The sequence below is a fragment of the Hemitrygon akajei genome, chromosome 8, assembly GCF_048418815.1.
Source record: "Hemitrygon akajei chromosome 8, sHemAka1.3, whole genome shotgun sequence".
Taxonomy (NCBI): Eukaryota; Metazoa; Chordata; class Chondrichthyes; order Myliobatiformes; family Dasyatidae; genus Hemitrygon; species Hemitrygon akajei.
Window position 1 is genome coordinate 132023802 of NC_133131.1, and position 4793 is coordinate 132028594.

The 4793-nt window shown below is 36.8% G+C and overlaps 1 non-coding gene across 1 annotated transcript; it reads right to left on the bottom strand.

The window, feature by feature from the left end:
* Positions 1-2253: 2253 nt before the first annotated feature.
* On the bottom strand, positions 2254-2327 carry trnan-guu (transfer RNA asparagine (anticodon GUU)). Its single transcript has one exon. It is a non-coding gene; the product is annotated as a tRNA-Asn (tRNA).
* Positions 2328-4793: the final 2466 nt, after the last annotated feature.

A 4793-nucleotide genomic window follows, 5' to 3' on the forward strand; every position in this document is an offset into this window, starting at 1 on the left:
ATTCTTGTTTTTGATAAATGCTGGTAGAGCAGAAAAGGATTCCTTCTACCACCAATTCGTTTTAAAGTGATGTAGGCCAGTATATTTCATTTTGGTTTAATCTAGGGTTAAGTGCATTAGACTACAGAGTTATTAAACATATCACTAAAGACTATCAATTGTAGCTAGAGAAAATATATCTGGAAAGTTTGCTGTGTTGTGGTACTTCGTATGAGATGCTTTATGCCGCTCTTTTGTTTGAAAATCAAGAACCTGTTTGAATTGGAGTGACTGGTTTTGGGTGTAATAAATATTAACATGTGCGCCCCTTGTTTCTAACACCGGTATTGCAAAGGTTCTGCTCCACCCGGAAACCCCTAGTTTTCATAAGACATCATGCGAAGGAGTTTGAGAGAACAGATCAGCGATAATCTAACTAAATGGCAGAGGAGGCTCAAGCAGGGATAAGGCTTGCTCTTGCTTCTATTTGTTACATCCTTTTAAAGGTCAGATTTTTTTTTAATTGCCCTTTAAATGAAAGGTATTGTCCATCTATGAAGGCCATTGCGAAAAATAACCTGGATTTCCAAGGTCTGCAGAATCTCTTGTGTTCATTATTAATAAGGCACTTTAGATTTATTTTTCATTAATAAGTGCTTCTGCACTTACAGAGATCAAATGTTATTTAAATAAGCAACAACTACTTCGGTATTTTTTTATTTCTCCCATATAAACTTTGTACATAAAAAGAAAGGCAATGCAGACACAAATGTAAACTTGTCCTGCTCCTACATTTACAGCTGAACTATGCACCTTCATGTCATAACTGCCACTTTCAATGAGTATTACATTATTTCAGATTTTGAAGTTTACTGATAAAATTTAAGTGCTATTAAATACGTCAAAAAGACAAGCGCTTAGCAATACGACCTGCACTTAACATCTATCACGAGCTCTGGATGTACTGCAGTTCAGGAAGTATAATGTACTTACCGTAATTGGTTAATTATACTGCTTATCATAAATATTATTTGGTTAAGATTATGGCAATATGGCTTGTAAAATGTAATGATATTTAAGTAAAACTCAAAAATGAAAAGATAAAAATTCTGACATTTGTGAGAAAGTATGACAAACTCCAAGTGCTAAGGGGAGAGGATTAACTTTTGCAAGGATTTTCCAAGCATATATTTAAAGCAGATTTGTTATTTTAACAGTAAACAAATTAACGGTGAGAAAGAAAGACAGGATTTAGTAAGATTTCTGTTTATTGCAAATTTACGAGCTTGATGTCCTTTTTGCATACATATACTCTAAATTCGGCAAAGGAAGGATTGGGGGAAATAAATATCTTTCCTTCTAATTATATAATAAACGGTGCTAAGAAATTGTAACTGGCTCTTTTCATATATACCTTCTTTTTAATGTAATCTTAATTTAGTTTATTATATTTTGAGCTCATGATGGCTGCCTGAAAACTTAACAAATTGTAAAATAAATAGATTTTAAAATGAAGGGTTCTAAAACAAATAGCTCTAAACATCGCACAATCAGGATTTCTTTATGCATTTTCAGCACAAAGATGAAAATACTCGGGGAATATTTCTTAGCAATTTTTACTTCGTGGTTTTGTTTGTATCGTAAGAAAATCAGAATATACCTAGGCTGCTTGACAGATGTTACACTTCTGTATATTCTGTTTGTTACAGAAGAGCAATTGTAACTCCAAGGTTGTACCGATTATAGACACAGAATTCCAAATCTCTATATTAGCGAGAGACTCATTATTTTCACTGCAACATTTTACGTCTCTTTATGCAGCAATGAACCAATGGGGGGAATAATTGGCAGTGCAGTACTTTGTCACGTATGACAAGTTACAAGGAAGGGCGGTTAGTTGTTTTCTCTCTCAGGCAACAACGCAATATTTATATGAAGACAGCTACTCTTTCTACTGCTTGTGTCGTGATAGACACCGGAGTTGATTTTATTGTGATTTTAATTTCATTAATTGATCTTGTTAATTTCATTAATTGATCACTATTGAAATAACCAAAATAACGTCTTATTTCAGCTATTAGTTATTTTAACGCGTTTTATATTATTTTTACGTAAGAACTGTAGTCAACTGTTTTATATCGGAGACTTCGCAAAAACAGAATATAATCCAATCTTATCAGTGATTGTATAGAACATTAGTAACGGATCATTAATTATTGTTTTAATTACTCAGAATAACATTGCGGAAGATGATATCTCTGGTAACAAAAGAGTCGTCCCTGGGTGGGCTCGAACCACCAACCTTTCGGTTAACAGCCGAACGCGCTAACCGATTGCGCCACAGAGACACGCTGTGCTGTCGTTAGAAGGAAACTATATAACATAATATGTAGAAATGCAATACCACTTCAGTTTTCTTTGCTTTTCTTGATCTTCCAAAAACATTCCTCCTACAATGATTTATGTACGTTTGAAAAGGGCCGACTTCTTCTACAATGTTATCGGACTACTGATACAGAAGACTGAATCTCCAGCGTGTCTGCAGTTAATTACATTTGGGCAAGGGGTAGCTTTGCTGACAGGGTCACGGGAAAGGGAGGGGAAAGTGTGTGTGTGTGTGTGTGTGTGTTGAGGAGGGGTGTTGTTCAATCGCATATCGGAAATACAAGTTTGCTTTTCGGAGTGACGCTAATCGGAAACATCGGCCTCCATTCTGGTTGATTTGAATTGCTGGGTGCCGTAGGTGATAGAGCGGCACCTGCTGACCGAGTGGGTCCCGGGGCGGAATCAGCCGCCACGCGTTGATCTGGTCGGCAGCGCCTCGTACGGCCGCGCTACCCCGTCACGCTGGAGCTGGGCCAAAGCTCCAGCACCATCGATCACTGGTATCCTCCGACAGATTCCTTCGGGAATTCTCATATCACCATCGATTCATCAGTTTTACTCCGTGCAAAAAAAAAGACAATCGCTTTTAATTATTTAGAATCGAAGACGGCACGGATGGCAAATTGACAATTAACACTGTAAATAATGCGTTCGGGCTGGAAAATCACGGAGTGATTGTGCACCGATAGACTCACAATCAATCGCTCTTCTCACCAGGATTTTTGAAGACGTTGAAATTAACCAATTTAAATAACATGCTTAACCAGTCTATTTGACAGTTTATTAAGGGCCGCTTTGAAATAAAATCACATTCGCTGGTATTAATATAGAACAATTTTTGTGTTAGGCGAATCAAAGGTTAAAAAGGGGACTCGGATTCATCAGTAAGACATTTTAAACGTGATTACCGAAATTAGAAAAGTTCCGAGATGGCTTTACTCCGCACTTCTCTTTTGCATTGTATTGATTAATCGGCACAGTCGTGGATATAGTTTTCATATAAACGGACGCTTCCGTTCTTTCACAGCATCAAATATTTTTTTCAAAGCAATAGAAATTTAAATAACTTTAATTGTGTGTGTGTTCGCACAGACAAATAGGGAGTTTTAAATCAGAAAGAAGCTAAGGACAGATGTTAAAGCTGCTAACAAAATACGGACTTCACACCGAAAATCAGTATAACAGGGATAACACAAAATGCTGGAGTAACTCAGCAGGTCAGGCAGCATCTCAGTGAATAAACAGTCGAGACTATTTATTCGTTTCCATAGATGTTGCCTGACCTACTGAGTTCCTCCGGCATTTTCTTTTGTGTGCTGCTCTGCTCTGGATTTCAAGCATCTGCAGAATCTTATGCTTATGATAGGAAAGGTCTCGGCCCAAAACAGTCGGCGTTTATTCCCCTCTGCAGATGTTGTCTGATTTACTGAGTTCCTCCAGCATTTTGTGTGTGCTGCCCAGTAGGACAGAGACTGAGATCGGAAAACGATATCCAAAATAACCATTGACAGCACCAACACCTGAAAATTCAAGAGCCAGTACTGTCAGTTGGTGCGTTGAAATGCGCGTTTTGTTGCTGGTGCGGGAGGCGGTAGAGGTTTAAAGTATTCACCAGTTGTGCTTATAAACTAAACCAGCAAATTCTAATCAACTGTCCATCAATAAAAAGTGACAGATTTTGTGATTCTACCTTAAACCTATAATTTGTATGGGAACATTATTATTCTGCGGTGACGACTCATGCAACAGGGACGCTCTGTATTGATCACTCGGATTATTTGTGACAAAGGAAAATGAATACAATCACCCCCGTCCTTTTCAAAAATAATCTTATCAAGGTCTTATCAATAATATATCATTCATGTATTATTGACACATGTTTCAACACTTTGAAGCGGTTTTTTTTTTGGATTCAATATACACCAAGGTATCTCTGCAATACATTTAATTTTGTCTTTATCGCCCTTGCTCTGATGTCTTATAGTCTACAGACCAGATGGCAAATCAACAACACAATACAATTTTCTGGACCTCATAATCATGGTAGGCAGGATAATTCAATATAGAATAATCATCGAATGCTGCATGATTGAGTGCATTACGTATATTCGAAAGCAACATGACAAATGAAAAATTAAATTTAGTAGTATATGAGCAAAGGTAGTACCTAGGTACCTGCAGTTTTTCATCTATTTTGAAACATATAGCAGCTCTGCAAAAGCAATGCTGGCTGACTGGAACAAAAACTGATTAAAAGATGTTTAAAAGTTGGTAGAATTGTGTCTCATTCAGGGAAAAATAAGCTTATCATCTTATGTATATGATTAAATGAATAAATCAAGCATTTTAGAATAAAGGCCTTGTATGTTGAAAATATCAAAACATTACATCACAACAGCTATGTTGAGAAAGCCATATGAAGATACATT